Raw genomic sequence first — 12,887 nt, forward strand, 5'->3', positions numbered from 1 at the left:
AAAGGAAACCATAAACAAGACCAAAAGACAGCCCTCAGAATGGTAGAAAATATTTGCAAATGAAGCAACTAACAAAGGATTAATCTCCAAAATTTACAAGCAGCTCATTCAGCTCAATATCAAAAAAACAAACAACCGAATCCAAAAATGGGCAGAAGACCTAAATAGACATTTCTCCAAAGAAGATGTACAGACTGCCAACAAACACATGAAAGAATGCTCAACATCATTCATCATTAGAGAAATGCAAATCAAAACTACAATGAGATATCATCTCACATTGGTCAGAATGGCCATCATCAAAAAATCTACAAACAATAAATGCTGGGGAGGGCATGGAGAAAAGGGAACCCTCTTGCACTGTTGGTGGGAATGTAAATTGATATGGCCACTATGGAGAACAGTATGGAGGTTCCTTAAAAACCTAAAAATAGAACTACCATGTGACCTAGCAATCCCACTATTGGGCATATACCCTGAGAAAGCCATAATTCAAAAAGAGTCATGTGCCACCACGTTCACTGCAGCTCTATTTACAATAGCCTGGAGATGGAAGCAAGCTAAGTGTCCATCGACAGATGAATGGATAAAGAAGATGTGGCACATATATACAATGGAATATTACTCAGCCATAAAATGAAACGAAATTGAGTTATTTGTAGTGAGGTGGGTGAACCTAGAGTCTGTCATACAGAGTGAAGTAAGTCAGAAAGAGGAAAACAAATACCGTATGCTAACGCATATATATGGAATCTAAAAAAAAAAAAGTCATGAAGAACATAGGGGCAGGACAGGAATAAAGACGAAGATCTACTAGAGAATGGACTTGAGGACATGGGGAGGGGGAAGGATAAGCTGGGACAAAGTGAGAGAGTGGCATGGACATATATACACTACCAAATGTAAAATAGATAGCCAGTGGGAAGCAGCCGCATAGCACAGGGAGATCAGCTCAGTGCTCTGTGCCCACCTAGAGGGGTGGGATAGGGAGGGTGGCAGGGAGGGAGATGCAAGAGGGAAGAGATATGGGGATATATGTATATGTACAGCTAATTCACTTTGTTATAAAGCAGAAACTAACACACCATTGTAAAGCAATTACACTCCAATAAAGATGTTAAAAATAAATTAATTAATTTTTTTAAAAAAAGCTTGCAAATGAGACTTCTCATAATAATTTCCCCATCTTCCTAACAGTTCACATTTCTCCTATGCATCAAACTGAACTGTTTCCAAGACACACTCTGTGTTTTCCTTGTGTCTTTACTTCTGCAGTCCACTCCACTTGGAAAAGTCACCTCTCTTGATGTCCCTGTTAAGATCTTATCCACTCACCTCAGTCCATCTTGTCACAAACTCTTGATTCCCTACACTGATGTGATCTCTACCCACTTTGAAGGCCCTCAAGAAGATCTATCTCTATACCACAGTTATGGCTTCTCTATCGTACTTTGCATTATAGTTTTATGTTCACGAGCTGGCTTCAAATATTTGAAAGCCTGCCATGGGGAAGAGAGGTTAAACCTGTCCTACAAATCTCCAGGGTAGAACCAAGCCTAATGACCAAAAGATATAAAAGTCAGCTTCTAGCTCGGAAAAGAGTTTTCAGACATTCAGAGTTGGCCTAATACTGGGCTGCCTCGGAAGCTAGTACATTCCCTGTCATTGTTATGTTCAAGCATAGATTCGGAAAAGACTCTTAGGAAATGTGGTAGAAAAGATAGAAGAATTGGACCAGAGGGTCAATAATAGTACCCTACAAGCCCGTGATTTTTTTTTTTTAACATCTTTATTGGGGTATAATTGCTTTACAATGGTGTGTTAGTTTCTGCTTTATAACAAAGTGAATCAGTTATACATATACATATGTTCCCATATCTCTTCCCTCTTGCGTCTCCCTCCCTCCCACCCTCCCTATCCCACCCCTCCAGGCTGTCACAAAGCACTGACGTGATTTTTTTTTTAATTTATGTTTCTAAAGTCACTTTAGAAACCCAACTTAAATATAATTTGTCATATATCGGTATTTTGAATATGCCAAGAAAATAAAGCCCATTTTTTTTTAAATCCACTACCTCTCAACTCCCCAACATGAGAATAAAAAGAATTCACCCAGAAAACAAACTTATAAAGTGGGGAGTGAACCAAGAGGAGAGAGATATATCTTAATTTTAAAAATTGAAATCCTCTATTATATAAATAATAATCTATCCCTTAAATATAAATGATATAAATAATAGCACATTCCATGAATATCCATTTCAAAAGTCACTTTTAAATGCTTTATCGAATCTGTGAAAGTGTCATACAGAGCAAACTAAGTCAGAAAGAGAAAAACAAATGTCATATATTAACACATACATGTGGAATCTAAAAAATGGTACAGATGAACTGGTTTGCAAGGCAGAAATAGAGACACAGATGTAGAGAACAAATGTATGGACACCAAGGGGGGAAAGCAGCGGGGCAGGGTGGTGGGATGAATTGGGAGATTGGGATTGACATATATACACTAACAGGTATAAAAGAGATAACTAATGAGAACCTGCTGTATAAAAAAATAAAATTCAAATAAAAAAATCTGTGAAAGTTTCTTTCTTCTATTACATCATTATTTTTCATAGCATGAAAACAGAGTGCTTAGGACTGCAATTCAAACTAAAGTACTTTTACCTCACTTGACTCTTGGTGTATCACATACTTAGGACCTGAAATAAATACAGTTCATACGTACATTTTTGACGTATAAAGGGATTTCCTAGCATCTCTTTTTAATGTAAGTTGATTTGACAACACTGACAGATGATTATGATAGTCTTAGAACTTAGTAAACGACTTATTAGAAATGTGAATTTCCTTTTAAAATAGAAATTTAAAAATCATTTAAACCATTGTAGGAAACATTTCTTAGAAAGTAACTGTTTAAAGACCCTAATATATAAACAGACAAAGGCTAAGAATACTCAATTGACACAAGAAAAAAATCTGACATATAAGTAAACACATAGAAAAATGTTTGATCATGCTAATTCTAACTAAATTTATGTTAAAACAATGAAGTACCATTTTACACCTGTTAAATTATAAAGCAATATTTCAAAAACCATATTTAGTAATGGTTTGGCTACAGTGAATCAAATGCACATTGTTGGTGATATTGCAAATTAATGCAATATTTTTGGAACTTATTTGGCAATACATATTAACGTCCATTATTTTTCCTTATTCTTTGACCTAGGAATCCCAAATATCAGAGTGTATCCTAATGAAATAATAAATGAAAGGCTATTCGCGTTGACGTTCATTGCTGTATAAGTAACAACTAAAATTTCCAATGATATAGCCAAATGTTTTCATATAATACTTCCATTCAATTAAATATTATATAGCCATTAAAAAGTATAATTTAAAAGATTATACAGCAATATGAAAAAATGATAGGCATGTGATTAAGAGTAAAAAGCAAGATTCATCACAATATCTATACTATCATCACATTTCTGTGCAACTTATGCTATATGGACAAGAACTAGAAAGAAAATTTGATTTTTGCAAGGGTGATATTGAAAAAACACTATGTGCTTTTGGTGTCTGCTGCATTATCGTGCTATTTCTTCATGAAAGTGAAAGCAAGATCACCTTTAGTCTTACTATGTGGAAGGGAGCAGCACGGAGCTTGTTCTTCAGCTAATCCTCTGGCGTCAGATTTACTTGGTGTGCATTATAAAGCTTTGGAAATAGGTTCTCTCCAATTTCTTTCTAGTTTTATTATTCCGAGATTCCAAATGATCTGAAAGAAAGAGTACAGAGGAAAGTCTCTGTTAATTGAGGAAACTCAGTTTTTCCTAACAGTGAATTAGCCGCTGAAGAGAAGTTATAAGAAGATCCTGAAAGCACAGGAAGATAAACTTCATTTGAGACAACAATAATAGGTAGCAGGTGCTGGGTGCCAACAACGCAACAGGCATTGAACCTGCACTTTACTTTTATTGCCTCATTACTCAAGACAATCCTATGAGTTTATTTCTCCTTGTTTTCTAGAGGAGTAGGTTGAGGCAGAAAAGAAAATAAGAAATTTGCCTAAAGCCACAGAGATCTTATTGGCAGGTGCAGAATTTGAATTCAGATCTATCTCCCTCTCCTGTCACGTTCTTTGCATCATAATAGGCTGCCTCCCAGAATGGTTTCATTTCAGGGGAAATTTTCCCAACTTCAGGGGAAATATTTCAAAGCCAGTCACTGCACCAACCAATTACAACCCAGCAAGGGTCCCCGGAGTCACTGGAGTGACTAGTCCCAGTTAGCCCTGGGCTAACACGCTGTTAATGCCGACATTTTCCGTGTCTGGATGTAATAGACCATCATTTCACACCCTTGGGCATTCACTGATGGAAACCACTCACAAATTTCGAGCTCCTCTAGGCACAGACGCAAAGTTTGAGGAAGTTTATTTTCTCAGCTCCCAACCTCTTCATTCTCTATGGCCATCCCTATGTCCACTGTTAAAACTTGAGTCAAGTTTTAACAGTAGTCAGACAGTGATTCTAAAGGAATAGGTGTTTAACAGTGAAATCTCAGGCAGCAGCCAGTTAATTGGCAAGGTACTAGAGGAAAGCAAATGTTATTGCAATTCCTGAACTCACACAATTTAGGTAGCCTCATATTCTTCCTTAGAATAACATGGGTCCTCTCTTCAAGAGATAGGAAAATCACTTATAATGCTGTGATGGGGGAAAACATGAAATGAGATATGCTTTTTTAATTTTTAAAATTAGGGAGGATTCGAGCAAAGTGAGAACAAGCTCGTTTGCCAGAACACTAGAACAATGGATTACCCCAGGAACATTTTAAAGAGATAGTTTTACGTCATAAAACTATTACTGCTAAGTGCATTTGGAACTATTTGAAGGAGAATCAAATATACATAGTCTCAAAAATAACTGTGATAAGATAGTACATAATTATACATCAGATTAAGGGTAAATAAAACTTTGGAGGAATTTTGAAACTCAGAAGTTGAGGGCAGCCACATCTTCCCTCAAAACAGTTTTTAATGCTATTGCCAGAAATAAAACTGGTGAGCATGGCTCGGGTCCAGTGTAGCAGTTCTCATGCTCATTTATGCCTATGTGTATATAAATAATAGTACTTCATGAATACATAGGAATTTACTTTTATATGCATAACTAAGTCAGCAAGGATATGGTTTTTTAAATGCATGTACAGCCAGATAACTAGAATGCTTTAATTGCAACCTATAAACTTTAAATTAACACATATTCTGTTCCTTTCTGTATTGCTCAATGTAGCATTCTTTTTTTAAAAAAAAGGATTTTTTTTGATGTGGACCATTTTTAAAGTCTTTATTGAATTTGTTACAATATTGCTTCCACTTCATGTTTTGGTTTTTTGGCCACGAGGCATGTGGGATCCTAGCTCCCCGACCAGGGATCGAACCTGCACCCCCTGCATTGGAAGGCAAAGTCTTAACCACTGGACTGCCAGGGAATTCCCAATATAGCCTTCTTTATCATTTACATTGTTTCTTTTAGCTATGAATCTTCCTCTCCTCTTTGGAAGCCTACATGTTTTAATTAATGAATATTATTTTTTAGAGCAGTTCTCATTTACAGAAAATTAGAGCAGAAAGTACAGAGTTCCCACATATGCCCTCACCCATCCCACTCACACACACACGTTTCCCCTTTTATCAACACCTTGCATTAGTGTGGTACATTTGTTAAAATTGATAAGCCAATATTGTTATATTATTATTAGCTAAAGTCCATAATTTGCATTAGGGTTCACTCTTTGTATTGTATATTCCATGATTTTGATGAGTATATAATAACATGTATCCACTATGCCCTAAACGTCCCTAAGCCTATATATTTTAATGGAGCAATCTGCCTCTCTCAGCTGGATATTGGCTTCCCATGAGTGATGACATTGCATCCAAGCAGGTAACATGTTGAGCCTTGACAAAGTAATGAAGAAAAGTCAATAGAACTCGAAATATTGGAAAGGTCAACACCTACTCCAACTCTTGCTGGGAAAACTGCCAAGCTCATAATAATACTGTCTTCGGCTTGCTCGAGAAGGAAAAGATGATGCATGCATCTAAGATCTTTGAATACATCACCGTTTGAAATAAGAAAGAAATTTTGCCTACTATACAGTTAAGTGGGATAAAAAGAACTGAACATAGTATTATTTGGTAGACTCCAAAGTTCTAAAACTTGGTTAGCAACACCCCATGCATAATATAATGCCCAAAGGTTGATACTGTTCAATATGAGTCTCCTGAAAGGTGAAAAAAATTTAAATGACATTGCAGTATTACAACAGCATAGATGGAAAAGGTTACCTGAGAAGGCAACAGTGATGTAAAAAGAGCATATGCTCCATACACTAGGTAACCATTAACACTTCAAGTATGATTAGTAAATTTATTTTGATGAATTTATGTTATGATAAGGAGTTCCTTGCAAAAAGAAAAAGGAATATATGATCAATTGTTGCACGTAATCAAGATTTATACCCCCCCAAAAAATGCTGATGAGTTGGTAGGTGACAATACTACATCAGATTAATTAAGTAAAGGAAGGAAAACTTCTTTCCTTGGGGAAAAATGATCCTAACTTGAGAGACTGATACTGTGGTGGACCGGCATGCAGTTTCATAACTTTCTGTGTATACCCCCAGGCAACTTAACATTGCCAGAGAAAACCACAGAATCATGTCAACTGGACTCACTGCAAATTATGACACCTCATATCAACCACTCCCTGCACATGCTCAGAAATCATTTTCATTTTCCACTCCCTATTTCATATTACACTGCAACTGTATTAAAACCTTTTCAATTATCTTAGGACTTCATCCCCAGCTACACTGGGCTGATGACATTGTCACTTCACTTAAAAGGTGGAGACTATCCAATTAAAGGTTCTCCACAACCTCATCATACACTCTACCTAACCCCCATCCCAGAGAAATACATGTTAACTCTTCCGTCCCAGTTCCCTCTATCCTTGCCCATCAATCTTTGTCTGAGATTTGTTCTATCTGCCATCTCCCCTTTATTGCATTTTCATTCTCTCCATCCTCACGTACTTTTTATCCTATGCCTAGGCACTTAATCAAGTTTCTTTTAATCCCTCAAAAAAAAGTTTGCTCATCTTTCAAGTTTTCATTGTACGTTGCATGTACTGCATCTTTAAAGAAGCCCATAAGTAGTTGATAAGGTAATTATATACTACATATTATATCAATACATTATATATTATATATGAATTTATTTTAGAAGTTGCCTGAAAATAGGATGGAAATTCCCCTGCCTGACAGACGAGGAGATGAAGATAGCGAACTCTCAGGATGCTCAAGTGAAATGGAACCAATGATGATTCCCCAAGATATACTAGAGAATATGGATAATTCTCCCAGTCTTTTTCCAATACCTTAGAAATAGAACTCTCAGATCCAGTTCTGATCTCATACCTTACAGTGACAGTTTCCTAAAAGCCCATTTCAGGTCTCTGTAATTGGTGTTTGAGACTCATCAGGGATAATACTTCATACCTACCCACTAGTAAAATCAATATAGAGATAAAATAGTCATAATAGAAGTGAGTTCTTCCATTCCAGATGTACGTAAGCATCTTTCCAAGGCAAATATACTAACATACCAGATCCTAGAGAAGAGACTCAGAGCTGAGATTACTGCTCAAAGACTGATACAGAGGTAATAAATTATATCAATGTTCTCCTTCCTTCAATCCCACTATGAGTTCCTCTGCCACTTCTATTAGTCAGACAAAGTAACCCATTGGCTGTGAACTGCACAATGCAGAAAGCCATAAATAAGAGTTATTCTCACCAGACAGTAAGGTCTCATTTCAGAGAGGAGGCAAGCCATAGACACAATCTGTCTCTAATATTTACGCTGGATGCTGACAGCTGGTTTCATTGTCTTTGGAAAATTGAATCAAAGGCAACAATAACAATTTGGTACGTGCCAAGTGCCTTACATGCATTATCTCATTTAATTCTCATAACAGCCCTACATAATATTTTTATCCCTATTTTATAGATGAGAAGGGGAATTTCAGTGGGTAGTTCTGCAGTCACCTCATATTTGGGTATGCCAAAGCCAGAAACATTTCAGCAACACTGTTCTCATATTACATAAAAATTATAATGATTATTGATTGCATAGTCAATGCCAGACATTGCTAAATTTCATTTAATCCTCACAACAACCTAATGCGCAGGTACTATTTTTATTTCCATTTATAGCTGAGCAACTTGCTCAAAGTCTGTATAAGAAGAAAAGCTGTCTGTTTCCAGAGTCCTCACCTATAACCACTGTTAAATACTTTGAGGATCTATAGAATATACATCTTGGGAACATCTCGGGAAAGGTCATCTGTCTGGCATGGTTTCCTGAGTGTCCAGTACAAAACTTGGAAAACATAAAACACACCAAGTTTTTTTCCCCAAAATCCAAGTATTTCCAGAGAAGACGAAGAATAGATGAGAACAGTTCTCGTAATATGGACATCAGTCCTGTTTACTCCTGAGTGAGCGCCATCTCAGCTACCCTTCCCTGCTTCATGAAGAAGCAAATTTTGTAAAGAGAGATGCCAAATCACACCTGAACCTACTAGCCCTTTTGCCTCCTATGACTTGGACTTCCCATTTCCCCTGGCTAGAGCTAAATTCTGCATTTCAATTGATTTCTTCAAAACACGGCTGAAACCACACCGTCATGAGTGGGTCAACCCAAATCCCAAGACCCTCCTCCACGCTACTAACACTACTGTAAAATCCTAGAACACGTCACAAGTAAACCTGATAGTAATCGTCCAATAAACATTGATGAATGAATTTCATGAGTTTTTAAAGTGCATTTACAATGCCGTTTACATCCTTTCCCAGTGTTTCAGATCAGCTGAAATACCATTTATGGAGATACTCCCAGTCACCATTCAACATAATTCTAAAACTTACCTTTCCCTGCAGATTTCTATAGAATATTTTCTCTGTTCTTTCTGGGTTCCCTAACAGATCCTAGTTTAAATGTATGGTTCCAGAGTAGTGCTAGGCCTTCATATGCTCTAGAGAACTTCCACATCTAGGGATGCAGGGAATGTGAGGGATGCCTGTAACCCAGATGGCACCAATAGTACTTGATCTTTGCTTTGGCCGATGCTGCAGTGGGAACCGGTGGGGTGTGAACACATCTGATAGAGGGAGTCACTGTGGCAATTCATATCATAGGCAAAGTTGCTGCCAAAGTCCTCTTCAATTAACTATTCTGCAGTGTCACCCCTGACACTGTACACTGACTAGGTTACTACTGAAAATTATTGAAAATCATGACATTAGGATATAATATTAGGCAACAGCCATAGCTGCAGTGAAGAAGTACTAGGAAAAGGGAGGAACCACATCCCCTCTGCACATTACGGTGGCTGGCAGATATCAAAGAGGTTTAGTTCGTGAAGTAAGTTTTTAAAGAACATAAGGATGTTCCATAAATAATACAGCTGATTATGGGGAATAAAAATAGTGCTATGAGCTACTTGCTCCCTACTGCCAATGGAATAAAACACCAAAATATTTTTTAAAAGTTCAAGTGAGTTTAAGCAACCACACTTTGAGGTATGTTAATGGGCCTGAAAGTCAGTTAAAAATATGCTCTCAGTATTTTATAATTCCCAATTCAAAAGGCTATTAGAGGGATTGTTGATTTATTTAAACACTCAAAATATAGGTTTATTATGTGCCATGTAGATTCTAAATGCTTTAAAAAGGTAACTTATTTAATCCTCCTAACAAACCCTGTGAGGTATGTACTATTATTATCTCCATTTAAAAGATGTGGAAACTGAGGCACAGAGAAGTTAAACAACTTGCTCAAAGTCATACAGGTAGTAAATGTGGGAGCAAAAGCTTTCAAACATTGGCTCTTAAGGTGGATTCTGGGCTCTGGACTATGCTTCCCCTCCATTATGAATGCGTCTTATGGTTTAAAGTGATGAATGCTCGAAGACTCTGAGGACAGAGAAAAAAATACTTTTGTCAATGATCAAGTGTTTATTCCACAACAATAACATGACAGACACCACACAAGACATTGGCAATATCTTGGAAAGCAAAAGAGATAAGGTCTTTACCTTTGAGGATCTTATCTTCTGGTGGGAAACATAAGCCACTCGAAACAAATATAGCTAAGTTTAATAATAGGGGTAGAACAGGGTGCCAGGGGCACACCAGCGGGGCACGTCACCCAGACTAAAGCTAGTATGGGAGTCTTCCTGGAGGAATTCCAAGAGAAAATCCAAAAATTGAGTGAGAATTATTTGGGAAAACAAGGTACAAGAAATAGCAAAGATGGTAAGGAAAGTGGAAGACCAGTTAGCATGTTCCAAGAGATGGAGGAGACTTTTTTTTAAAAAACAAATTCAGTCTGGCTGGATTGTAGAATTGTAGTGGGCCATGGAGGGAAATAAGGCAGGCTAGGGATGAAAGAACCAGATAATACAGTGCATTTTAGGTCTTTTGAAGGAATATAGGTTTGTTTTTTATCCTTAGAGCAATGGGGTATCTTTAAAAGTTTTAAAGCAAGAGAGTAATATAATCAGGTCTGCATTTTAGAAAGACTCTTTGGACACATGAAAAATTATAACAACTCTGAAAACTAGGACCAATGGCTTGACCATTAATATAAAGTTGAATGGAAATATCACATGATATCGCTTATATGTGGAATCTAAAAAAAAATGATACAAATGAACTTGTTTACAAAACAGAAATAGAGTCACAGATGTAGAAAACAAACATACAGTTACCGGGGGGAAAGTGAGGGGGGGATAAATTGGGAGATTGGGATTGACATATACACACTACTATATATAAAATAGGTAACTAATAAGGACCTATGGTATAGCACAAGGAACTCTTCTCAATACCCTGTAATGACTTATGTGGGAAAAGAATCTAAAGAAGAGTGGATATATGCATACGCATAACTGATTCACTTTGCTGTACACCTGAAACTAACACAACTTTGTAAATCAACTATACTCCAATAAATTTTTTTTAAAAGAAACATTTACGAACTATCAATAATTTTAAAAAATATAAAGTCAAATGGAAATGAACTAAGCTGCACAGGCACTGGCTAAACCACGCTGGGCCAGTTGGAAGAGCTTAGGAACATGTCCTCCTCACATCCCACTGTTTGCCCCTGGTTGCAAAGCCGGATACTGGTGCGGGTGGACCTCTACTGTACGGCTGCCACCTTCTGCGGCCGCCAGAGTGCTGTTTGCCTCTTCCTTGCCCATTATCAGTGCCTCTCCATTTATAACCCATGAGGAGAGTACCTCTCTCAGGAAGCAAATAGCAAATAGACAGGGGACTAAGGAGGCTCCACATTATATTTTGGGAGGTGAAACCTCCACTAGTAAAAGACTGAAGTCGCCGAGACGAGGGAGTCATACAAGGGAGTTTTTTTAGGCTCTTTAGCTATTTAGTAAATTAGAAAATTAGATCGTGGGCATGAGACAAAATATCTCTTGGTTCAGCCCAGTCACAAATATATACATATATATGATTATATATATATATATATATATCCCACTTTTATGTGCATAGCATTTTAATTTATGGTTGTAATATATCTAAGGTGTGACTTGGCTGAACCAAGAAGTATAAATAGACAGATGGATAGATAGACAGGGGGGCAGGGCAGAGGAGCAGTTACAGGGTTAACTGTATATCTAATGGTTGTCACAACAAAAAATAACTACCGTCTATTAGTTCACTGGAGTTCACAAAAAAATTTCACCAACTATTAATCCATTGACTTACAACGTATTGCTACAAATATACTATGCAAAACCCTTACAACATATGACCCTTACATCTTGAAACTTACACATTAAAAAATACATTCTGCACAGCCTAAATTGCCAATCTGTTTTGCTTTCTGGAGAAAAAATTATTAGAAAGTGGAAGGTGTTAGGAACAATGAGCTAAGAAAGATCACTCTTTTGGGGGCTGGGGGTGGGCATACAATGCCTGAAAGGAGAGACAAGTGTAGGGGCTGCTGTGGCTCCCAAGTGCATGAGCAAGATGAGACTCCTCGGGCAGATTTCGCGCCTCTCCCCGAGCCCTGCTTTCAGCCTCCTATACCCTCTAGCTGTTTGTCTGGTCCAGTGTGACTCAGCTACCTACTAAAAACCAAAAGGAAAAATAAGAGCTTTCTTAAAGGCATAAATCTATACTACTCTACCTTTCTAAATCTAGCAGTTAACACTAGTCAGTTTTAATACCCTAAACAATGACTAATCCAATGAAATATTGTACTGCATATGCTAAGATGCAGTCTTTTTGTTGTTTTATGTTTCTTCAACTAATAAATTAGTCAGATACATTGATAACTCATAAATGTACTAATGTAATATAAATGTTCTTTGGAGCACGGATATCATACATTACAGATTCAACAGTGTGTTTTGTCTATAAACTATGCACTAGCTTAGTCCTTCCCTAAACTCCAGTAAATACAGAAATAAAAATAAACTCCAGATACTGGCTCTTACTTAAATTATGAGTCTGACATGCTTGAAAATTCTTTCCTTGGAAGGAAGGAATGATATAGGGATGAGGGAAGAACAAAGTTCGGCTAATGAAACCAGAAATAAATTACTCTAAAGAGGAGTTCCTCAAATTTTCCTTACAAGTGAGTGGATGTGACATATCCTTTTAGCTGGAAAAAGTTTATCAGAGGTGAAAGTAGGAGAAAGGAAAAAGAAAAATTTCTTCTCAGTGCCATATTTTGAAAAGAACATAACCCTTGGGAAAGTTGATAAAACATT

This window comes from Delphinus delphis, chromosome 17 (genome assembly GCF_949987515.2).
Source record: "Delphinus delphis chromosome 17, mDelDel1.2, whole genome shotgun sequence".
In the NCBI taxonomy this organism is placed as follows: Eukaryota; Metazoa; Chordata; class Mammalia; order Artiodactyla; family Delphinidae; genus Delphinus; species Delphinus delphis.